General features: G+C 49.6%; 1 protein-coding gene across 5 annotated transcripts in view; it reads left to right on the forward strand.

Moving 5' to 3' along the window:
- GAS7 (growth arrest specific 7) overlaps nucleotides 1–25,467 on the forward strand; it is a 103,185-nt gene that overhangs the window by 8,946 nt on the left and 68,772 nt on the right. The window contains exon 1 of one of the 5 annotated variants that reach the window (XM_055797947.1): nucleotides 10,268–10,403. The exons of the other annotated variants lie outside the window; for them this stretch is intronic. The gene's annotated coding sequence lies outside the window, so the exon portion shown is untranslated. Of the gene's footprint in view, nucleotides 1–10,267; nucleotides 10,404–25,467 lie in introns of those variants that run through there. 5 annotated transcript variants of the gene reach the window in all.

A 25,467-nucleotide genomic window follows, 5' to 3' on the forward strand; every position in this document is an offset into this window, starting at 1 on the left:
TATGTGATTCCTTATCTTCCATAGTTGCTTATGCCCCGTGGAGCACATTATTATCAGTAATGATTCTGCATTACCAGAATCTAAAATGTCTAAGTATGTACTCAGGGCTTGTTTTCATTGTTTCACTGACTGCTGACACCAAGTGCAATCCCAAAGATAGGATGTTCTGTTTTGTGGAAGTCCCATAAAAATAGGAGCAACTATGTGGTGCTGCAGCATTGCAGATAGTATCTGTCTTTGGAACTCTTTGGGACTGTTGCAGTCGCTTTCGCTGTGGCCATGCTACAACTCGGGGCAGCAAGAGTGGTATTTGTCATGTTGCATGTGTTCATCCTGTTCACACGACCAGCAGGGCACGGGGAGTCAGCCCGCTGAACACAGCAGGCAGCCCTGTTAACTTGTGTCTTGGAATATTTGACATAAGGCACCGGTATTTCTGTCTTTGATTTCTGACACTTCCATGGAACACTTGTTCTGTGCAGCTTTTTCAGAATCCAGCGCTTGTGGGATGTGCCTGGTTACTGTGCACACATGGCAGATTTGCTGAAAGCCTCCTGAATGCCTGGGCTGTGCTGCGGTGGCTGCTCCCCGCTGTGCACATTTCCAGTAACCATGCACAGCCCCACATTTGCAGACAGGGAAAGGAGGACCAGGGGAGATCTGAAAAAAGCATAATGGACTTGATGGTCCCCACTGTGTACTTTGCACACTGTCATCAGTTTACATCAAAGAATCATTGGCCATATTTAATTATGTGTCGTGCTCCCTTTTATTGGCACGATCCACTTAGAGTCCAGAACAGCATAAAATCAAGGCAGTTTGTTCAGCCGCTGTTTTTGAAGAACAGGGTGCTTCAACAAGTGTTTGTCTTGAAAAATCGAAGTATGTTTTAGTGTAGTTGGAATTTTTTGTCACGCCACTGTGTAAAACATTACCTATCAAGAGGACCTCGTGTGAAGGGTTGGTATGTGGCAGGAGACCTGGGCTATCAGCTCTACAGATTTGTACAGTATCTGCAGCACAGACAGATGGGCTGTGCCTGTGCACATGGGGCTTGGGCACTGGAGAGGACTGGGCTGGCAGGAGCCCCTTGCATACCTGCCATACCAGCGAAAGCACACCTCTTTGGGTTGAGGGGGAGAGCAGGTGACGCTCCATGCGCTACAGACTTACTGGCAATGCTCTGCCTGCCGTGATTCTTTCTCTGTGCACACTGGGGTGACTTTCCTGGGAAGCATGCCTTTTACAGGTGTATGTAATAGCAGAGAAGGGGTTTTGCTCATACTAGTAACCCAGTTTTCCCCATTATGCTATGAAAATAGCTTTTGTATTGGCCTAATACAGGGGTCCTCAAAACTATGGCCTGTGGGCCAGATATGGCCCCCCAGGGTCCTCAATCCGGCCCCCCAGTATTTACAGACACCCCCCCGCCGGGGGTTGGAGGGGGAAAACCAAGCAGCCGCAGATGACTGCCTGCCACTTCATCCGCGCGCCGGCCCCCTGTTTAAAAAGTTTGAGGACCCCTGGCCTAATTCTTTTGTGGTTTGCTTTTTTGCTGGCAAATTCCAGAAGGGGGATGCCACAGGTTACTCAGGAGCTACCACCCTGCATTTTGTAGAACACAACTAGCAGTAGAACAGGCCAGTGTATTTTGACATACATCTTTTCTAGCATTTGTGAACAGTCTCCTCAGTATTCGGTTGTTAATGTGGGCCGCTTTGGGGTGAATTTAGGCGAATGGGTGACTTTGGTCACTGATCTTTGAACTCATAGATGAGTACAGACCCAAAGGCCAAAAATCTTTCTTTGGTGTTGTTTGAGATCTGTCTGGCACTTTTCCGACATTTGTCGTTGGTAAGTGTGGACAGTGCAGACTGTTCTTGAGCCTTAGATACTCCCACTGTGATGCTGGCAGCAAAAGCACTGTGGTCGTCCACTGTTGCTCTGAGCACCAAACTTGTTTACTGCGCAGCTCTCCCAGAGCTTTCCCAGCTCTGTGGCAGCCTGTGACAGCCCTCTGTGCCTCTGCTACTGCAGTCCCCAGGGTGTATGCTAGGAACAAAGTAATTTCAACATCAGCCGTTTTGTCTGGTATCACTTTGTGGGCCCCTGTTGACCAGTGCCCTCTCTTCTGCCCTGTCAGTTGGTTTTCCATGGAGGGGAAAAAAAAACTCAGCAAAAGGCAATTAAAAAGTTTTGCAAAGACCTGGGATGTTTGTATATAGGATGGATCAGGCTAAGTCTGTAAGGAAGGTGGGTGGGTGAGTGAGTTTTCCGTGGCTGTCTTACAGAGTGCGCCAAAGCAAGGAAGGCATGCCGCTGGTGTGAAAGCTGCAGAGGGTCTGCCCAGCCCAGCTGCGATGCTGCTTGCTGCTGCAGCACCAGATCCAGAGCTGGGCAGCATTGCTGGTGGAGCTGCCAGAGCAGGGGCAACACGGCAAGACTTTAGCCCACTACATCGAGAGAAAGCCGGAGCTCCCTCTGGGCTGGATACCCAGCCTGTAGTTGTCAGGGTGTCCCATTAGCACTGAATCTTAGTCTTTGGACACTCAGTGAGTCCAGGAATGGGTAAAAGGGAGAAAGGTGTGAGTGAGGAAGGAGCAGAAACACATCACAACATAATTAAAGGTCGCAAGCCGCTCATTTTATCTTCCCATATTTGCCCCTATCTTTTACCTGAAACTCCTGCAAATTTTCCTGAACTTTCACAGGCAGATCTGTTAGGTCAGAGTTAAATCTGATCTCTTACTGAACCTGCAGTGTACTTTCTGGCATTGCAGCATTGCTCGAGGCCTCTGTTGGCCTTCTGACACTCATTCAGTCAGACAATGGTCAAGCAGCCCTAAGACTGCTGAGGAAAAATACAGCATTGAATGGTAAGGATGGAAGGGGTTAAAACAAAGCATCTCCCCTCTCCTAAGAGCTCCCTGGACTGCCAGAGGACCGGCTCTTGTGGAAGACAGATGAAAGGAGCAAGGATCTTTGAGCTGGTGAACGTTGTTTGGGACATGAAAAATACCTGTAGCATTCCAATTAATACCTCCATATGTAATATTTTGCATTTACTGCCAGTGTGATTTGTTTGCTGTGATGTTACTTGTTCAGTGGAGACTTAGTGAAGCTCTTCAGGCTTTCGCCTCACTTAAAAAATTATGTATAACTTGCACATATTTATAACACACTTCTCGGTCTCCTTATCTTGAATTGCTTGAGGAATGAGCAGCAGCATCAGGCCTTTGTGGTTGACTCTTGTCTTGAGGAAGACTAACTTTTTGTTTCTGCTCCTTGCTTTCTGGCTTATCAATTTTTTTTTATTTTGCACCGTAGTTTTCTCGCTCCTTGACTGCTTCTTTTCTTCTAAAAGTCTGCACAGAAAGGAGTTTACGTTTTCACAAGCATGCTTGTGATGGTTGGTCTAACAGAAAATACCAGTACTCCCAACAGTACCTAACATGTATACTTATGCCATCATGGTTATAATATTGCTGTTGAGTGTATTCTGTCATTCTGCTTTTTTTTCCTCTGGTGATCTATAAGCGCTTTCAGAATGTTCTTTGAAACTGGCTGGCTGCATCTGCTTTGTCTTCCTGATCCTTTGTAATTCACTTATTTAGCACTTTATTCATGTTTCCAAAGCAAAACTCTGCAGTTGCTGCGTGCCCATGTGCTCATCCTTGACCCATGTGCCACGAAGCCAGACCTACAATGACACGTTGGTGCACGGCAAGAGCAGTTTTGGTTGCTGCTGAAGTGAGGCTTGGGCACAGAGGAGGTAACATCGAGAGCTGGCAAGTTTTTGGTAGTGGGGGAGAAGGAATGATTCATATGGAGGAGTTTAGAGGAGAGAAATTGAGATTTGGAGTGACAGAGTTTGCAAGGGGTGGCAGAGAATGAAGAATTGACATAGTTTGACAGTGATAGACAAAGTGCCATGCAGAAATTGCACAGAAGACGAATTATATTTCCAAGGAGTGAGAAAATGCTTAACTCAAAAAGCAATAGCCAGAAACTGGATTGATGAATGTAGTGCATTTTGCAGTCCCAGAGGAATGTGTGTACTGTCTGCAGAATTCAGTTAAAAAATCCTGCTGAGGGCTGTGTGTAGCACATGGCTGAGCAGTTCCAGCTCTGCCCATGTAATGAGCTGCCTGAGCAGCAGATTTGCTTCTCCTGTGCCAGCTGCTATATAATAGGACTAATTCATTACCCAAGGACAAGTAATCACTCTCAATAGCAAGATTTAGAGGAGGGCCTATGACCCGTCTCATTGCGCTGTGAACTGATTATCACAGTGATAACTGGCACCGAATGAAGACTGGAATTGAACCTCAGTCTGTTATGGGATGAAGAATAAAACTTCAGGTATTAAATCATGTTTAAATTATCTATGGATCCCTTTTGGAAAATAAGCTTGATATGAACCTGAGTCAGTGAGACCCTGTTGCCAGCTCCTATCTCAGCTGCATTGCCCAAGGGTTTGATGGACTCCTTCGCTCCTTCTCCATTCTACCCTTGGCCAGCACAATTTACCAAGTTTGAATATGGATCTTCAGTGAGGGACAAAGCTTTCTTCCAGTGCTGACCAGAGACATGATCATGAGCTGTAATTCAGCTCGGGGATGGGGCCATGGCAAATTCTACTGATGTGTATTTTGCTGGCTGTGCTGGGAGCGGCAGGGAGGCGGCCTGGTGCAAATCGGTTCCCAGCATGTTGCGATCGCTGTGGCCAGTGCCCGATGTGCACCAGGCAGGGTGCTGCCTGCCTTATATGCTGGGAGATGCCCTGTTCTATCCTGCCTCCTGCAGCGATCTCTGCTTAATGATCTTGTCAGTTTTGAGGTGGGACCTACCACATCTCAGAGGTGGGACTCTCTGCTGGAGCAGGACAGGAGGTCTTCCAGCCACATTGGATGCCCATGGCCAGGAACCCACAGATAAAGGCCACCAGCCCCAAGCAGCATGTGAAAGGGGAAAGAAGCTGAGGGCTGCTGCCCTCACCACGCATCAGGGAAACTGAATGCTACAACTCCAGCTGCGCTTTTTACTCCAGTACGTTGAACTTGATCACGGAGCTCCACCCAGTGATGCCCAGCAAGTTCTTTATATCACAGCCTTATAGGCTTGCACCCATGTATTACCCCTTCTGTGTGTCCAAGAGAGGACTACTTCAGTCTGATCTGGGGAGTAAGGGGCTGCCACCTCCCTTGTGACTGTGACGCTATGGCACAGGTTCTCTAGGCTCCCTTCTTCAGGCTGGGAGCTGCTCCACCCCTATCTCCTGGGCTGAGAGGCTGCTAGTTTGCAAGCAAGCACAGATCATTTCAGATACACGGATGACCTCATTGTATCGTTTGCGTGGATGTCCCATGGGAAGCTGCCCACATCTTGGCACTCCTGGGCCCACAGGCTGCTGCCTTGCCTGCCGGTGGGCTGCGCGGAGAGGTGGGCTGGCCCAGGCCCTGCTGCAGCCTCCAGGGCTCTGCCTCATGCTTTTCTCCCAGTTGACCTCCGTGGACTTAGAATTAGGCTTAGACTCTGCAGCCAATGGGTCCTATCACCCCCAGTGAGCTGACCCGGAATAGGCTCGTTCTTATGTATTTAAGCATTCCAGCAGGATGGGGGGAGAAGAGCAGGGTGCTGAGGAGTAGGGCTGATCAGAGGGGGCCAGCCGTGCACTGGGTCTTGTGCAAAGCAGCAGCTCTTGGACCCTGCACTTACAGCTGAAAGAGTGATTTCTGTGACACGGAATGGAGCTGATGGGACTGAATGGAGTGGCTTTTTGCTGGACAAGATGTGGATCTCTGGAAATGGCTCTTTTGTGACACTAGGATCAGAAATACCCAAGCAGGAATGCCCGCAGTCCCTGCGCTAGCACTGATCAGTGCTCTGTGTGTGTCCGTCCCTGATTTATGCGATGCTGTTGGAGCTGAGCCCCCCCCTCCCTTCTGCCTGCTCCCAAGCTCAGATGCCAGGGCCGAGTATGTGCCCAGGCAGCTGGTGAAGAGCAGCTCAGGAACTCGAGTCTGTTTCCAGACCCCGTGTCAGCCCCTGGAGCCAACAAATCTCAATGTTCGTTTCTGTGGTGTGGAATTTGCTTTTGCTTTCAGCGCTGGAGGATGCAGTGTCTGTCTGTGGTTAGAGGGAAGAGAGCCTGAAAGCCCCGTTCCCCCTCCCCGTGGGAGGGAGGCATTTCCAGGAGGCTGGTTTGAATTGCTGTGCTCAGGCTGTTCCCTGCCTGTGCTGGGATGGGACATTCCCTCCTCACCACCACCAAGAGCCTTACTGCAGTCTCCTACCATTTTTCTCTTGTCCCAGAGGATTCGTGCTTTAACTGCCATGCACCTTCATCCTCCCTGGCACACACCACCTATGGAAGGATCAAAACCAGGCCAAACCGTGAACCAGTCTTTTGAAAATGGCCCTGGTGCTGACTAATAACCTTTGCCTTGCTCTGGTGGTGGAGGCCCTGTGGGTTCTCGGACTGTGTGTTTTACCAGCTCTTGGTGGTGCCTGCCCAGGGGGACGCCTGTGCCCCACCCCTATGGAGAAATGTGGCATTAGCATCGTCAGGACTGTTTGGCTTGGATGTGACAGACAGCTGTCACAAATGGCTCTGCCTGCCAGGGAGGGCAGGTAGCAAATGTTTTTGGCTCATGGTTTGTCATTGTCTCTTTGTTCAGGTGGCATGTAGCCTGAAGGGCAGACATCTTCCAGCTTCTTATGGCTTGAAATGCAGTGCAGCTAAAATCCTTAAAAATGCTTTTACTTCAACAACTAAGGTTACAGGTTGGCCTCTGGTAGAGCCTGTACACCCAAGGTGTCTTACGCTGCTCCACGGGGAGCGGCAATTGCCTCTTTGTGTAACACGTGACTGCCTCGGTTGCCGTATCAGAGTATTTCTGAGGGGTAGAACTGAATCACTGATCATTACAACATAGGACACATTTTCTTCCTTTGTTGTAATCTTTTTCCTTTATTTATGATGTTGTCTTCCTTGACACCTTCCACATTTTAGTCTCAAGGTGAGAAATTTATTTATAAATAAATAAAATAGATACATTTATAAGTTCTTCAGATCTGGCTCATTTTCTCCTCTGTCTGCTAGGCTTCAGTTCCAGCAGTAGGAAGGCAGCATCTTCAGTTGATTGCGTTAAATATATCACTTCGGAAAAGAGCAAGCCAGATCCAAAAGCTGTTCCTGTAACACTAATTTTGATCTCAGCCCTGTTTCCCATCTAAAGATGTTTCTCTTTCAGTGGAGATCATGAAATGTCACGTTCATTATCTGCATGCTGAGAAAATGGCTTTCAGCTCCAGAGGTTCCCTCTCGCAGAAGCACAGTCTGAGGAACAACAACCGCAACTTACAGCAAAGTTGCAGTTCTCTGTATTTTTAAGCAATATTATTCTGAAGACCCACAATATTAAGCGTGTTGCCATGGTGTCATAGCATGTGATTAATTAGACACAGACTCAATACATTTAAGTGTGCAAGATGACTGCTGGAGTCAGGCCAATGCCAGGATTACCTCGCAGATTTCCCTCAGGTTTTGTTTTTCTTGCGATCCTGCAGCTGTGCAGGATTCACCAGGGAAGTTCCTTCTGTAATCAAACCTACTTTTCTCCCTTAATCCGGTCAATTATGGGCACTTGGGGCAGGCAACAGAGAGCTGCTGGGGCAGGAGCATCGCTGCCCTGCAGACATCCTCTGATGCAGCGGTGACAGTGGGGACACAGACACTGGTCCATGGGAGCTGCACAGGGAGGTGGCACAGGCACACAGATCCTCCAGATCCTGGGTGGTCCGTCAGCCTTCGGTGTTTCAGTTCAGCAGTGGGCACAGCAAGATTTAGAGCAATGTGAGGGATGTTTAGGCTATGACAGGTGAAGACCTATGGTGTGAGGGTGGAGAGCTGACCTGGTCTGGCCTCCCCTTCAGTCCTCCCCTGCCTCTTTAACCCTGGCTGCATTCGGCAGCAGTCCTGGGATGACCCTGTTGAACCTCCCTCCAGGGACTGGTGTGGCTCTCGGGACTCACTGTTCTCCTGGGGTGGCTTCTCTGCTGGGGGAGCTTGCAGGGCCACTGAGCACCAGAGCAGCTTCAAAGTGAGCGTCAAGAGTGGGGACAGGAGCAGAACCCTGCTGTGAGGCAGCTCGGTGCCTTCCCTGTATTTTACCCTGTGGTTGCAGCAGCTGGGTCTCCAGGGGTGCTGAAGGCACCCCTTGCCTCTCTGGGGCTGGGGTGCTGGGGGGTGAAGCAGTCTGAGCACACAGGTGAGAAGGTGTTAGCACCAGAGCCAGACCTCTGCCTCATCACTAAGATGTAAGTGTGCTGCTTAAGCAGGTTATCTATCTCCACCATCTGAGACAGGCATCCAGCCCTTTTGTACAGATGATGCAAGAGGGGCTGGTTTCTCCAAAGGGAACAGAGTGTTGGTTTGTGGTTAAGCAGGAGCTACCCAAAGCTCACTGGTGGAAAAGGCCAAGTCTTTGGGTGGTGTGAGCGGGGGCTCCTCCTGGCAGCTGCAGTGCCTGACCTGGGGCTGTGCAGGAGGGCTGCATGCATTTGATGCCCACCAGCCCCATTAAAAGCCGCAGGGAGAGGAAGACATTAGCCACCAACCTCCCACAGCAGGCAAGAAGCGGGAGGGCAGAAGTGAGAGAGGTGGCTTCAGTTTCCTCTTACTCTGCGTGGACTCAAGCACACGCTTCTCCGTGAGCAGTCAGCAGGCAGGAGAGCAAGCATGGGGTGTCCTGAGGGACAGCAGGTTTCTCACAAGCCTCAAGGATTGTTTCTTCTGTGATGGTCCAATATGGACAGGTGAGCAGTCCTGGAGCAGAAGCTTCTCAGTCCAACACACAGACAGTTTGTCCTTTCTTTAGAGGGACAAAACACTCGGGTTCCTTTATAGCCAACTGAGGAAGAGGTACTTCTGTGGTCAGACTCTCCTGACACTTTTTCAGATGTCCAGGCTGAAGGAGCTGGGGCCTCTGTTTCTCCCTGGTGATCAGAGAGCACCAGACCACCTGGCTCAGCTGTGGGCACCTGAGGAGTGAAGTCCTGGATGGAGGTGGGAGCACTGCCCAGCTCTGCCTACTGATGTACTTGCACTCAAAACAAGCTGTATGGCAGTCTCTGTGAGCAGCTGCGCTGAAATGTGGTTTCCATGTCTTGCCAAACTGTTATTCCTATCACTAACCTGGAGAGCAAGAGCCTGGGGTGGGGGGTGTGTGTTATCAATCTGTAATTTGAATTCAGCATCTGTTCTGTGTCGTTCTGCCTCTTTCCCGGGTGTGAGGCCAAGGCTGGTGTTCAGTGTCCAGCAGGAGGGGGGACCTGCCTGCAAACGCAAGGCTGTGCTAAGGCTCCCAATTCCTTCCTCCATAAATGACGCCATTGCAGCAGAACAGGAAGGTCCAGATACATATTTTTTTTGCAAGGTTCTCTGGTTTGAATGAAAACAATTTTCCTAGAATGAAATGCTTTCTTTTCCCACCTGTGCCTCTCTAAGCCCAACACAAGTGTTCAGGCTGCCGCGTGCAGCCTGACCGATGCCTTAGAGAAGTTGTCCTGTGGACTTCACAGCAAGTGTCAAGGGGAAAGCAATACAGGTGGTGAGCTGCCCTGAGCAGGGCAAGCTTCTGACAGAATGTGCCCCTTTGGGAGCCTGGTATCTTGGGTATTTTCAAGAGGATGTTTCTATGACTCGTGGATTAGCTGTACCAAAAGTTGTGCTGCCATACTGCTTTTTCTGCTCTCCACATGGTAGCGGCTTGTTACCAGGAAATTTCTGACTGCTTATTTTGACATCAAGTCTAGATTAAAAACAGAATTCTACCTTTTTCACCAAAACACATGAATTGAAAATCCCATGGCCTTAAAAATCCCATCTAAAGCAGTGGGATACAATTGGCAGTCTCAACAGAACTTTCTTGCTTCGCCTAGGTTCAGGATTTTTGCAGTCCCAGGCTTCAAAATACCTCAGCTGCAAATACTGCTGTGGTTCACAATGCAAACGTTCACAGCAGTTCATGTGGAGAGGGTTTGTAGGCTAGGAATTATTTCTTTGTGCCAATTTGAGGTAATGGTGTGCAGGTAACTATACCAGAGACCAGAGGCAGTGCCACATGCTGTAAAGAGGAGGGTGACATGAGAGTGTAGGGCTACAGGATGGATCCTTGGGGTGCTGGACTGGAGGGGAAACGGGCAGTTCCGTATTTCAGCCTGTCACAGAAACCCTCAGATGTTGCAAGCATGGGCTTCGGTGCCCGAGGCTTTGGCAGAGATCGCCCTGCCCAAAGGACCTAGTGTGAGTCCAAGGTCCTTGATCTGCAGAATCCTTCGAATAACACAGCCCGGCCTGGGATCTGCAAGCCTATCAACCTCCGTCTGATTTTTACCAGGTAGAACAACAACCTTGTGTCTCTGTCATTCAGGCACATTCATTTTTTACTGACATTTTTAAACACCTGCTGGATCAGTCCAGAAGCTTGTCTGGCTTCATGATTTGGAGCAGGTTGGAAATGTCCTCTTGCGTGGGGCGCACGGATGGAGAATTGTCAGGATGCAGGGGAACGTGACTGATCTGAGAAGTGATCAATGAGCAAAACTGAACCTAGGCCTTTTACACCCCTTTGAAAATGGCCTGGTTTGTGTGACTGCAGGGAGGTATTACTGGTTTGGCTGGTATGACTTGTATTTGTTCTTAAATATCAGGATCAAGGAGAGGTAAAGCCCATGTCACAGTGGTCTGCGGGACCCTATTCCCAATTGCTGTCAGTCGAAATTGTTGCTTTTACAGCTAAGTCCGTCACCCCTGTAATATATTTTCTCCCAGAGGACAGAAATGAGTTACGCAGTTTCTCAGTAATCACATAACTCCAGCGTCAGAGGCCTGTGGAAGAAAATGATTTGTGATAATATTATTAAAGACTGTTGCATGAATGCAGTCAGAAAGATTACGTAGTCCCCACCCCAGTTCTTAACTTGCAGTTCCAAGTATTGACCTTTTCCAAGTAGCATTTACTTATATTACATTTTGGTTTCCTTTCAATACATCATGTCATACTTCAAATAATATTTCCATTTTCATATCGAGTGCATCTATTCCAAGCCACCTCAGGGACTGTCAGCGCAGTGTCATCTTTGAAAACAGCTGACCAGGGTGCATATGTGTATCCAATACTGTAGTCATAGGCTCACTCCTCTGCTCCAAGAAAGGCTCAATAATACCTATGTAATTTCTTATAAACAGTTATCTGGTCTTTACTTGAGGAAGTCCATGGCTTCAGTGTCGTATACCATGGCTTCAATATCACCTCCACCCTGAACTTTCCCTCCTTCAATTTAAATCCATTTTTTATCCCACCTGTGATGGATGGGAAGATCGACTGTCCTTTGTCTCTTTTCCGCAGCTTGATGACATATCTAAGACGCTCCCCTCTCACTCATTCCCGCTCTGTATTACACACCTTCTCCTCTTTCAGGTCATTTTTTTCTAGATCTCCTCTGGACTAGCCCGTTTGTTCATGTCTGGGAGAATGAAGATCAAAACTTGGCGCACAGCTCCAGCTGAGGTCTTACCAGGTCCCTGTGTCTCAGGCTGCTCTCTGGTTTTCCTTCCCAGTAGGACGGTTGTCTCTGTAGAAGAGTGAACCACTGCTGACACCCCGACAGCCCCACTTCCACCGTGGGGCTGGTGTTCAGCCATGTGCAGGTGATCAGATTGGATCAACAGATCCGTCCATGACAAAATGGTGTTGCTTTAAATTCTATCCTTCTTGTCTGCTCAGGGTCCTTAAAATTCTTAAATAATTTATTCAATTAATTTTCAAGGAACTGAAGTTCAAGTGCTGTTCCACAGCCCCGTTTCTTTCTTTTCCCATTTCTCCAGGCTTGACACTATGTTCTGCCTTTTCTGTGTTGCCAGAACTCTCCCTGCCTTTCCATGAATTCTAAAAGATGATAAGCAATTGCTCTGATATTTATGAGCTAGTAAGTTCTTTAGAAGTCTTAGGCTGAATCTATCAATCAGTGTTCTCCAACTTACTCCTTCCCTGTTGCAGGCTGAGATATTAACCCTTTGTTGCTAGTATTAACTGTGACAGCCACTTGATCATGGATGACTTCTTTATCAGCAGATGACTTTTTGCTGAAGATACTGAACATGATCATCCATGGGTAGTTCTTCTCTGCTGAGCTGCAACTGGTTCCTTTACTTTGTCTTCCTCTTAATACTACTGCATTTATAGAACATTTCCTGTTAATGCTTTTCTGCTGATTTTATCTACTTCTGTGTCTACACTTCTGTACTTGTCATAAGAGCAACTGGCAGCTTACTCTTCATTTAAGAGCAATCTAAAAGGTTCCTTTCCTTACACGCTTAGCACCAGGCACAATGGGTTCCCAGTCCCAATGACTTCTGATGCTTTCATATTATAATTATTAAAATTCACTGCTGCAGCAAGAGGTAATTATATCCTGTGGACATAAGGAAGGAGGAGGAAGATGTATACTGAAATGCTGAATTTCATAAACAAAATTAACTTGCTGAATGTAGAACAACTGATCAGATGGGGTTTTTATCTGCTTTGAGAGACAGTGCTTCAGTGATGAATCCTGAGTAAGCAGTAGGTCACAGTGTCTGGACCATGTTGGAAATGCATCCTCATTGCAGGATAGTCCCAGGGATTAGGGGGCCAGCCTTCCTCCAAATGAGTCATTTGGTTCTCAGATCGGCGATGCGCTTTATTATGGCAATTAAGTCATACAGGCTTGGTGCTTCTAGCTCCCTTTGTATAGTTGCGGTAATTCAAAGCCAAAATTACGTTTAAACTTTGTTGTTGTGGTGATAGGCAATTTCTGTGCTTGCCCATTCTGTAGGTAGCATGCACAGGCTGAAGCTTTATTCTCTTGGACCAGCAAAAGTTGTGAATTGCACAGAAATAGTGATAATTGGGCGTAAGTCTAGCAGTGAATTCTGTGTCTCATCCCATGTCAAAGGGTCATAGTGTAGTCATATATTTGATCAGTAGTGCGCATTACTAACAGTTCACCAACAGAATAGCTGGGCTTCAGAAAGAACGGGAACCTCCGGTGATATGCCAACATTGCAGTTTATAACCTGGCCTGCTGTTCCCAGGGCCCATGGAAGTCCTGCCACGACCACCTCCTAGCAGATCTTCTGAATTTTCTATGCACATCACCCAAGTACTCATTGACTGTTGGCACGACCATGCTTTAACATTGGCCTTTTTTCTAAAAGCTTCCTCTATCCTTTTTGCTGCATAAACAAATTTGAGGTGGAGCAAAAATGCATCCTCATAGGCATCCAATTGAAAACTTGAAGTCTGGTAAAGTCCAGAAGAGAATGGAGGGTCTAGAAGGGAAACGTGGCAGTTTGTTCATTTCCTCTAAACCAGTGTTAATGGGACAGGGGAGTGATCGGGAAAAGAGAGCGAGGTGAGGTGACCCAGTGACACTCACTGTATTCTTCTGAGGATGCTCAGTTACTGTGTGGGGTGAATTAAAATTTCATCAATAATTGTTTCCAGGGATTTCCCTCACACTGGCTGTTTTCTTGTACTTGCATTTTTTTCTAAGCTGAATATCATCTTGATGTTTCCCGTCTGTGTTTCTGCCTGCTCTGCTGTGGTGCATGTGTCTGTTCTGGCTGCAGCTGATCGCCTCCAACTGATGAGTCTTCATCCTGGACCTGCTCGGCTGTGGCCACCTCCCAGCACTTTTCTTGAGGTCTGCCTTTGTCATCCCTTGTCTTTGCAGTCCTTCCCACCATCTGCAGCGCTGGCTTAAATGTTATTCTTGTATATGGGCCATCCCAGGACTAAATGAATTTCACTGCACAAATGTGGTGACCTGGATATTCTTTTTTTCTCAGATGAAATGCTTGTACGGTGGAGTTTCATTAAAAAGAGATAAACTGGACAAATGAGATCTGAGCTCCCTGTAGCGTGCAGAGGGCTGGGAGCAGTAGCTCTGAGCACCAGAAACGGAGGTTTTTCAAATGCTCAAAGGTATGCCACTAATTAGAAAGTAAACATGAACAGACCCTTTCGTGTTGGTGGTGGTATGTCAGAGATAAGAGGCATCCATGTTACCGAGGGCTGCGCAGCCTGTTGAAATGACTGCTCACTCTATAGTCCTGGGTAGGTGGCATGTGGGACAGACACAGGTGCCCTCCAAATCAGACAGGCCAGAAGGAGTGGAGCCTCTGCAGGAGCACTGGAGAGACCACAGCAGCCGCAGGGAGCACTTCGTGCTGCCAGGATCAAGGTAAACCAGCTTGTTCCTTCCTGGGAGCAGCAAAAGTTGCAGGGGGGAGAGGGGAGCTCATGACTCCTGCACCGTCGTAGACATCCTCTGCTGCTCTGCCCGCAAAGGGTCATCTTCAGAAGCAGCTGATGGTGCTGCATTACCTGTATGCTACATTTGCACTTTTTCCCATTCCCATGATGGGAAGAAGCTTGTAAACAAAAGTAGTGCCAGCAGGCAACTCTGCCACAGTTGTCCAGACCTGTCTGTGGGAAGGGGTCAAGGCAGCCAGGCAGAGATGCTTGTGGTCATGCTCAGCATGTCCTGCCTGAGCGACTTCCAGAGTCATCAAGTCTGGCAGAGAAGGAGAATTTTCTTTAGTGACATCTCAGTCCTCTGTCAGGGTACAAAGGCAGTCTCACACTGCATTTTTAGAGAAGGGACCCCTGGAAAAATGCTGCAAATGCAGCAAACGCTGGTGTCAGCAGGGCTCTCCCTGCAGGACATGCCTGCTGAGCCAGGCAGGAGACAGCTGCAAGGGGGGAGCATTTTGCACTGCACCATGGAGCCCGAAGGCCCCCAGCCCTCCCCTTGCCACCCTGGCCCCCCAGCAGGGGTGGGCGCATGGCCTCCCGCTGGCCCCACTCCACAGCCAGTGCCCACCCATGCTGTGGCGGTGGCGCAGCAGCAGGCAGGGGTCCAGTGTGAGCCACAGCACCATGGGGTGCTCCAGGCTGGGGCTCCAGCAGCCTTCCTCAGCTGTGCCAAATTGTGGCAATGGCCTTCTTCCCTTGCTTTTTTGGTTTTGTTTGCTCATTTATTAAGAATTGGAGCAGCACCAGAAGTAAAACCTAAATACAGTACGTCTGCCTGAGTGTGCTTTATTGCAGAGTTACAGGCAACAACAGCCACATTCCCCACGCCTGAGAGAGATTACAAGGGAGGGCGCAGGAATGTGCATCTGGCAGCACTTTGTATCTTGGCCGTTTCATTGTTTTCTCTGCATCTGAGGTTCCCGAACTTTTGGTTGTGGAAGGCCATTTAATCCAGGGAATATCGGGTCGGGGCTGCATAACAGATTTCCTCTGCAGGGAAACACCATTCAAGAAGAGTTGAGGATGGCTGTAAATAAAAAGTCTCCATCCAGGCTGCCTGAAAAAGTAGCTAGGAGCTTTATTTGGGGATCCTGACCTACCACAGCAACAGGGGGAAGCAAATTTCATTTTAAAGTGCAGGAAAATTTAGTTGTAATATGCCAAAACGTTAATAGCTTTGCTTAAGGCCTGGATCCAGGAACAGAATCTGAGTTAACTATTGTGATTTTATTTTAATTGCATAGACTTTGGGATAATATTTATAATAAAAATACCTTATTAGAAACGCAGATCATTAACATCAGGCTCTCAAGGAGCTGGTCACGTTATTCCTAGAAGAGGATATTTAAAGTATTTTAAAAAGTAATTAAAAATACAGACAACTAACCCAGATTGTTCTTTGGACAATCTCAGAATATCCTTTCATTAACTTCTCTTGAGAAAGAGAATACACCAGCTCTGGAGATCTGACCAGAAACTCTTCAATGATGCTTTTACTTGCTTTTCTAACTTACAAGTATGTTACTCACTTGCTCCAAAATGTTTTTGTAAATAGCCGCTTTTGGCAGATGACTGCAGCAGAGGTGGGGTTTGCTACGTCTTAGCTTTGCTGTGCATGCTTGTGTCTGCAGGTGGTAGAGTCTATATAATTTAGGGAAAATACCTTCCCTCCTAATAGAACACACACTAATTATTAGTTGTTATGAAGTGATTTTATTGTGTCTGAGAAACTACAGAACACAGCAGGAGAATCATGCTTGTTAAAAAAAAATAGTGATGTATGAGAAATGAAGTAAAGGCATGCCCTGGCACAGCCCCCTCGTAAGTGGTACATGTTTATGAAGGTACATTGCATAGGTACATTGTACCCTTGAGAGAAAAATGTTCTTTCATAGAGACTTGTATATTTTTGGTTACTTTGTTTTACTCATAACTTTTTTGCACCGTGTGCATTGCTGGAGTGGAAAAGTGTCCCAGTTCCATGTAAGCCACAAAAGCCAACATATCTGTCACTAATAGCTCCTGCGATTAGCACCATGTTCATGTCATCCCCGGGTGAAACGACGCTGCAATCTGACTTGGAGCGCGAGTATCTTACTGCTAGGGGCAGTTCTCTCACTGTGTTAGTGCTGTGGCTGACGCTGGGGGTTGTTTACCTGGCTGCTGTGCTCTGGGTCAGGCGATGCTGCTGGAAGAGAGGGTACTTGTAATTCCCGGGAGGTGTAGAGCACACTCCAGGCAGACGGAGTGCCAGGCTGCCGGGTATACCAGGGCTGGTGGAGGGGTTGGCAAACGGCCGGGCAGCCTGCAGGAACCCATGAGGGGCGGAGGGCCCGCCACCCACACCTCCAGGAGGGATTTTGTTCTAGGGACCAGGAGGGTGATGCCAAGTGTGGCGCAATGCAGAAAGTCCACGAGGTCAAGAGTGGACCTGAAAGAGCTGCACAGCAAGCAAGGCACAAGTTTCTTTGCCACCCCTTCTAATTTCTGCTAGGTTTCTGTTCAATTTTTTTTTCCTCTAAGCAGTTACTTCTTTGTATTTTTCTTCAGATACAGCCCTGTGGCATTGTTTAGGGGTGGTCATGGCAGAAGGAGATGTGATACATCCTCATGAAGACCAGAGTAGCTCGGGGCTCCCTTCTAGTTCTTTGTACATGCATTTTGCAACTTGCTGCAACATCCTGTGAAATATTCGGCCCTGACACTGCATCAAAACCCACGAAGCCATCCGTGCTTCTGGGCCCTGGCTGGAGAGCGGGGATATGTTCCCACACATGGGTGAGAACAGGTAGGCTTGGGGCTTCATCCCAGGTGGGTAAGAGCACATTGTGAGCACGTATAGGAGAGAGTGCTTAGCCAGACTGAGCTTTCCTGCAGCGTACGGGCTGGAGGCCCCATATAAAAACATTTGGCGTTATTCCCAGATGTTTCATTTCTCCAAAACCAGCTGCACTCCCAGGGCCCTAGGAGCGCAGAAGGCAGCAGTGCTGCCCAGCTCTTTGCCTGCTTGTAAGCCTGTGCCTGCTGTGGGTGACTTCTCTGCCCCCCTTTTCCATGCGGCAGCCCAGGGAGAGGGGTCAGACCACAAATCTAGGTGACTGTTGGAAGTTTCTTTTTTTAATTGCTTCCAAGCATCTTCCCAGTGCACAGCACCTGGTGCAAGCAGCATGCCCCCAGCTCCCTGGCTGCCTCTTGGACCTCTGACTATCTTGCTGGTGTGCCACGTTCTGCAGTCACTCAGAGGGGGATCTGGCCCCACAAGCAAGTCCTTTCAAACTGGAGACAAGCAGTAATGCTGCAGCTGGCCTGACCTGGCCTTGTGACTCTCTGGGCATATGGGGGTGACTCCTACAGTACAAGGTTTGCTCAACAATAGCCCCGTTGTCCCTGGCTGCCCAGGACAACACAGCCCTTCAGAGCACTTGGCCCGGGTGCTCTGCCTTGTACCAGATGCTGATGTCAGAGATGGAGTGGGACATCGCTCCTGGGCAGGGCTCCTCCGCCTGGGCTGCCCTGGCACAGGGCACATCAGCTCCTGCAGTGATGGCGCTGCCTGATCCCCAGGCTTTCACTTTCCTGCCCGTTCCCACCCTACCGAGCTGTGGTGTGGTAACTCCTGCCTGGGGAAGTGTTAGCATCCAGGAGAGCTGGCTCACGGCAGCCTGCGGCAGAGCTCTGGGTCTCAATTCCTATTGTGGGGATGGGCCGGTGACTCAAGTAGTTCATGTCAAACTTTGTCATACCCTTGTGAGCTGAGTGTATGTGGCGACGTGCAAAGCTTGGGCTCAGAAACATGAAACTGTGCTACCAACAGCTCTAGATCTCTTGAGAAATCAGCTTTGTCCCAGCCGGCCGCATCCTGTTATTCTGAGATGTCATGGTAAGCAGACATGATGGCTTCATTTCCTAATAACAGAAAGGTAGCAGGGCAGAGCGCTTGGTGCGCTGCTTGTGGGTGTCCTGAGCTGGCTGCATACTGGCACGCGGACCATTCCCAGACCTCCACAGCCCATACTGGCTCTGCTAGTTAGCAAAGTGGATGCCAAATGTTAACTCTGAACAGCAAGAAATGATGGTGCTGAAAGGAAAACAAGAGGAATGGGAGAGTGCTAACTTCTTGATTTCTCTTTTGGAAGAAGAAAAAAGGACTACCAGGTATTTCAGAGCAACTCTTTGACTGCTACAGGAAAACAGACTGCTGGGAGGGGTGGCTCCATGCTTGAGGGAGGCAGTTGGACACAGTTGTGCTTGGGAATGGATGAGTGGTACCAGCCTGGTCCTTCCTGGCATTCAGGCACTTGCCTTTTAAATTCTGTATGGTACATGTGCTGATTTCCCATGAGGGTCTCCAAGGCCCCATGTTGATGCTGAGATCTGCCTCTTTTCTCTTCAGTACCCCCTGCCTTGGAGTTTAGGCACTGTGTGTGAAGGTTTCTGTTACACCGGTGCTGCAGAGCTGAGCTTCTGCACAAAGTTATGGGCACAGAGATATACTTCAATACCCCGCCCCCCCCCCCCCTATTCCCCCAGGGCTATAACAGGAGATGGGCACATTTGAGGCATCTCTCTTCTTCATTGCTTAGCTTTGTTTTGGACTGGGATTATTCCATCTCAGCTCACTGTCCTCCACATCAGCACCTGGAAAGACTTAATACCAAGGACTGGGAAGTGCTTGGGCACGGTGTTAGGGGCTGCTGAATCAGGTAGCCCACTAGAGGCAAAGCTGCCACAGCTCCATATCCCCAGGTCCAGACAGTAGTGGGGCTAAGCATATATTCCCAGTAGGCATACAACACAAACTCACGTGCGTGGTTCTTCTATACGTATGCACATGGCCAACCACAGAGATCAACGCAGCCAGGAACACTCAGCACTCTCACAAATGGCACCCACAGCCTCATCCTGTTCCTCTTTCTGACAGAAAAAGGATAAAGGTCTGTTAGTGGGGAGTGCATATGTACATGCAATGTGGAGCCCTCCAGTAACTAGCCTGAAATGGTCTGTCTAGAAGCTGGCCCTGGATCCCAGTCTCCTCAGTTGCTGGTGCCTGGTCATGCAGCCCTTGAGACCGCAGCTCTACTCCACTTGCTCATTCACAGACCTCCTCGCACACACCAGCACATGCATAGACACGCACTGAAGATCCTTCCAGTAATGGGACACGGATACCCTGTATGCCTGGCAGATGAGCCACGGATTCTTCCACCTGACACACAGAGACAGGCATAAGCAGATGCGCCTCAGCCAAAAAGTAGAACTTATGGTCCCTATAGTAGTTGGATTGGATGTCCTGGTCCCTCCAGTGGCAGGTCAAAAACCCTCTGGTCTCCAGTATCTGGCCAAGACCTATGGCTGTTTCAAATACTCAGCTAGTCCAGCTAGTTATGCACCCACCAGTACTCCAGCATCTCCAGTTGTTGGCCCTGCAGACACACTGGCCCCTGTGACTTGTGGTCCCCACTCCAGCTGCTGGCACTAATTAAATCTCGGTGCATGCACATGCATACTGAATGGAGAGGCCCTTACCCAGAAAAATAGTTAGAAATGGATTTTAAGAAGAAGACGGGATGGACTGCAGTGATCAGGCTCAGGGTGTGGACAGACAACTGTGCTGACCAGCTGCCCATTTACACGCAACTAGTTCCTTTCATCCCCTTGCCCCTCTTTCTTCCCCTAACTGTCCCTTGTCTTGTGTAATCCCAGGATGCTCTTTGCCTGCATCCCATAATGAGTTCCATACCCCTAAAGGCAGTATCAGTCTGTAAGATGATCTAGAGAGCCTTTCCCTTGACTCACTGTGATAGTTTTCACCCCAGCCAGTGGGGCTGATTGCTGTCATGCACAGGGGAGGCTCCAGGCAGAGCACTCTGTGGGATTGGGTTATCTTGCTTCCCCACCCATCGCTACCCATCGCTGTCCATCTCTGTTCCTGTTCCTCTGTGCTCCACTGTGTGTGGGGCTGAGCCCCACATCACAGAAGTCTGCCTGATTGAACCCTCCTTGGCCATCCCAGGCCACGCTAGAGAAGCTCCACTTAGCGGTGCCAGCTCCTTGCTGCCCAATGTGATCATCCTCAGCTTCTTTCCCATCCAGTCCCACCCTGACCATCACCTTTCCACGCATAGCTCTGCTGGGTAACACTAGCCAGGGATGTGCTGCTCAGAGGGAACAGGACAGATTTCTCCATTAAATGGCTTTTTGTCCATTAGCACAGAAAGGAAAAACAACAGCATATTTCCATAGGGGTTATTTTTTAGCTCCCTGGGGGTAGACATGCACTATACTTGCAGGGATATATGTGTGTGTAGCCAGGGTCACCACGTTCTAGACAGGCTTTCTTACTCGGAGCAGACACCACTCCCATCTGGCTGTTCAGGGTCTTCAGCACTGGCTGTATGGGTGGTACTTCGTTTCCCCTTTCTTGGTTGCTAATTCAGTGTCAGGACTCTATGCTGTTGTCAGATAGTGCTAAATACTGTCACAGGGCAGCACTCACACCATCTGCGAGCGCACTGGAAAGGGAGCACAGGAAAGTGCTGAGCTCTCCTGGGAGCGTGCCGAGAGCTCTGGCAGAGCACGAGGTGAGAAAGCCAGCAGCTGGGCTGGCCGCCTCTGCAAATGGTGCTCACCTTCCTGCCATGCCTGCCACTCCCCAAATCGGGAGCCATCACCAGCTTTTTGTTCTCGTTCTTGCTGACCACCCTCCCCAAATCAGGACCCCACTCCAATCCTCTTTCCCCACACTGAATCTCCCCCACATCTTTCTTATCCTTCCTACTTCTCACACCTGCCTAGCATCCCTCTCCTCAGCCAGAAGCAGCTGACAGCCATTGCCAAGTACCTCCCTGAACTGCTGCTTTGCTGGGGAGAGCACCATCTGTGGTAGGATCTGGACCAGACGTGGTGCCATGGGTCCCATGAGACCCACCACAGAAGACAGGCTCAGGTGCAGCCCAGAGCTGTGACCTCTCCCAGTCTGGCCCCTTAGGTGGCTTCAAGCACCAGGCACACATTGAGGAGGGAGAGGACTGAGCTGCACTGAAGCTACTGGAATTGTTCACCTCTGGAGTGGCAGCCCCCGTTTTGGTGGGGTCTAGGTGGGATTCACATATCAGAGCATTTTTCTTCCTGCCTGTTTTGTTCTCTCACACAGCACTGAGCCAAAAAAACATCATCCAGTATGTCTCCCTGGGTCACATGTCCTTTGGAAACAGTTTGGTTTTCCCTATTCTAGCATACTGGCAGAGAAAAGTATACCAGTCCCAGAAGGCTAATTCTCTGCAAACACGGTGCTATTTGTGGATATTACCTTAAAGCAAAGTCTTGGGCACGTGGCTGCAGCGCAGCCAGGGACCTGGGTGGGAAGGAGGGAGGATTTTGGCAGCTATGCATCTGGCTGGGAAAGCAGCCCCTCATCGGGGAAGGTAGAGCTGGGTGGGAAGCACGCACACGGCATTGCCGAGCCAAACGGGAAAGAGAGGGGTGCGGAGCTACGGCAGAGCTGGCCCCAGAGCAGGGACCGATGCACAAGGGCTGCCTGGTCCTCCTGGTCACAGCTGCGGTGGGCTGGTGGGAAGGCAGCAGCGATGGCATTCAAGGAAGCAGCAGCTGCACGGAGGTGCTGAGTTATTTAAGAGGAAGAAGGGGTGAAGAAGACTTTGGTGTGGCTCAGAGGAGACTTACTACAGCAGGGAGATTTTTAAGGCTGGGAAAAATGAGAGCTGACCGGCTAGACCAGCATGTGGTGGTTGTGCTGGGTATAGCTGAGCCCTCGGCTCCAGCCGGGCAGCGCTGGCAGCACTCCGAGGCGCCCAAGCACTTGGCCCAGGCTAAGGGACTGTCTCTGTGAGGAGAAGGGCTGGTGTTAGGGAAGGGGGGCCAGGGACCAGGCACGGTGCCCAAGGAAGAGGAACCCACCGGCCGGGCTGTGGTGGCTGGAGGGGCAGTGGCATTGGCAGTGTCTCGCTGTGTTTCTGCTGCAGAGGCAGTGCCCACAGGGCCACCCAGGGAGGGCGACTTGTCCCCAGCAGCCATGTGCCATCAGATTCAGCTAAACAGGAGCTGTGCTGGTTGTCGTGACAACCGGGATGGGTCGTATGACCCGTTCCACTTTCCAAATATAAATCTGTTTCACACAGTGTATGTGGCTCCATGGAAACCAAATGTTGAGCAAGAAAGATTGCATAAAAATGAACAAAATACAGAATGACTCAAAGTGCTAGAGAGAGAGAGGCTGCGGGTGATGCTGGAGGGGTTCAGAGGTGCCCCAAGCGCTCCGCTAGGGCACAGGTCAGTGCAGCACGCCTGTGCCCCACCTGCTGATCTTCATGCCAGGCTTGGGAGGGACGGATGGGAGTGCTGGTGTAGGCATCCGTGCTGCCAAGGGTCTTCTCGGACTTCTCTCACTAGCAAATCCTGTCGGCAGCATCAGCTGTGCTCAGACCCAGACCCCACTTCTCGGACTGCACCCTCTCTGCATTATTTCTGCTTCATCCCCTCGGGTGACACACACACCTTTGCCCAGTCAGGTATTTATGAAAACTGCAGTTAGACAGAAACATAATAATGTCAGTGATGTCAGTACAGAACAAGCTGTCCCCCACAGGACAGAGGGCTGTTCTAGTGTGCAGGTTCATGTTGTGGCAGTTTTTCCCTTCTGTGTCTGTGCCTTGCTTCTGGCAGGGAGTTTCCCCACTATGTTTTTTCCAGCTTTCTGTCACCAGTGATCCTCCAGCACCAGGCAGGACACTGTAGGGGAGCTTCTTAGCTGGACTCTGTAGCTTTTCTTCGTGCTGTTGTGTCTGCAGCAGAAGTGCAGTGTGACTGAGCAAGTGGCAACAGCAGGTAAATGTACTGACAACTGTTTAATTGAAACGTTTCCCACAGCTAGAGGCATGCTCTTCAGTTGCTCCAAGGCCGCGTGCTTTGTTGAAACAGGATCAGAAAATCACAGAAGAATTTAAACTGGAAGGGACTTTTGGAGGTCTTTGGTCCAGCCCCCTGTTCAGAGTTAGATCAGGTTGCCCAGGACCTATGTTTGTGATTTTGGGATTGTTCTGCTTTGCCTTGGGTTGTGTGTTCAGGAGAGCTCCTGGGCTGCACTCTGCTGGGGCACAGTGCAAGCGAACACATCTTCAGGGAGCTCGGGCTTTTAAGTGCACAGATGTTTCCTCCCTAGGATCCCTCTTTGAAGGGGAATGGGGATTTCCTGCAGTTTGAAAATGGGAAGTGATTTTCCTCTATTGAGCAAGGCTGAACTTGTCTCAGAAGGTCAGTCAGCGTAGGATGGACTGATGTGTGCAGGTCCTCCACTCCCTGTTGCCTTACTTTACCCCTCAAAAGGAGTGAAAACCCTTTTGGCATTCTTTTTTTCCACCATTGGGAGGAGATGACATTGGCCAGGTGGTTGACCAAAGGAAGAGGATGAGTCGGGCTGCTATTAACTTGATGAAAAAGAGCAAGGAAGAAAAGAAAAAGAAAATTATAAGGAAATCGGAAGGAATGGGAGAGGCACCCTCACTGCCTCTCTGCTGGATGTGCTGCCTTGTTCTGAGCTGGCTCAGCTAGCCAGCAAGTGCCAGAGCTTCAGCGTACAGGTCATAGCTGGTGGGTTATTTTGTATGGAGCAGCCAGGATGTCTGACCCAGTTATGCTCTTCAGACATGCCTCTAGACAACCTGTGCTTAACAGCACTGTTCCCTGGTCAAGAGTGTCACCACTGGCTAGGTTGTGATGCTGTGGGATGGCCGTTTTACCTGCACTGGTTGTCCTTCTTCCCCTGACATCACTAACCTAACGCCTGTGGATGCAGGGGGAATGGCCGCAGGTAATGGTCAGGTTCATGTGCTCTGCCCTGAAAAGCACATCCTTCTGCCTCTTGTCAGTGCTGGTGTCCTGGGCTAGGTGGGTTAACCCTGTACATCTGCTCTGGTTGCATGTGTCTGGCGCACAGCTTGGTGCTGAAGAGCTCCAGTGCCTTTTCTGCTTTGAGATGCCTTTTGCCTTTGTTGTTCATTCCTGGTTCATTTCTGCTGTGCCTATATGAGGAAAGTCCTCTCCCTGTGTTTCTGCAGACAGCAAGTGAAAACCATTGCTTGCTGTCGAGAATGAGGCCTATTAGGTCGCTGACTTTTGTCTACCCCTGCATGTACCCCTGCTTTATGGACTCCTGATCCTAGGAAGTCTCATAGGAGGGAAGTGCTTGTGTTCTTGGTTTTGAATGTTTTGAGAGATGCTTTGATCCCTTTTCCAGGCAGCAAATACAGATGCAGGAGGATTTCACTGGGATCACACGTTCTCTGCTCTGCTCACATTGTTCGAATTTCCTGTTTCCTCAGCGGTGTGTTGCAGACATCCTTTTCAGGTCCAGATCTGCCTGTCCGCCGCCATGCAGCGGCTGGTGACACTCCCAGAAGTGACAGCAAGGGGAGTGGCATGAGTGTTTCAGCTCAGGGGCACCGCAGGAGCTGCAGGATTTGGAAGGCAGAAGGGATTGCCAGCCCATTCAGCCTGAGCTTCTGCACCACTGGGTCAGGGGCTTCAGGGTGCTGTGTTTTTCTTTGATAGAGTAGATCTTCTAGAGAGAGGCACTTAATCTTGATGGAAGAACTACAAGAGGTGCATAGCCCCCTGGTAAACCATTCCATTGACACTTATTCTCATGACTGGCAGACTGATTTCATTCCAAGCCTCCTGGTTTCAGCTTCCCATCACTGTCTGCTGTTCTGTTTTTGCTGGTTCATAATGCTCTCTGCTGGTACCGAAACCTCCTCTCCTTGTAGGCAGTCCATGGTTGAGATTTACTGTTCTCATAAACTATCCTGGCAATAATTCTTCTAAAAATAGGAATGAAAGATGAAAGTAATGGCACAGTCTTGCCGGACCATCTATGGCAAAGGTGTGCGAGCAGAAGTGCTTCACTTGCCCCATGACATGCGGCCGGGCACAGGGTGCATCCTGGTGGGAGCTGGATTTGGGCAGAGGTTTGGAGCCCATCGGGCGGTGCTGTGCCAGCTGTGGAGGCGAGCACTGGAACCCCATCTGCCAGCCGCTTCCCATCTCTGTGCTGTCTCCTGGCCCCCACCTCTGCCAGCAGGATTGC

Source organism: Falco peregrinus, chromosome 2 (genome assembly GCF_023634155.1).
Source record: "Falco peregrinus isolate bFalPer1 chromosome 2, bFalPer1.pri, whole genome shotgun sequence".
Classification (NCBI taxonomy): Eukaryota; Metazoa; Chordata; class Aves; order Falconiformes; family Falconidae; genus Falco; species Falco peregrinus.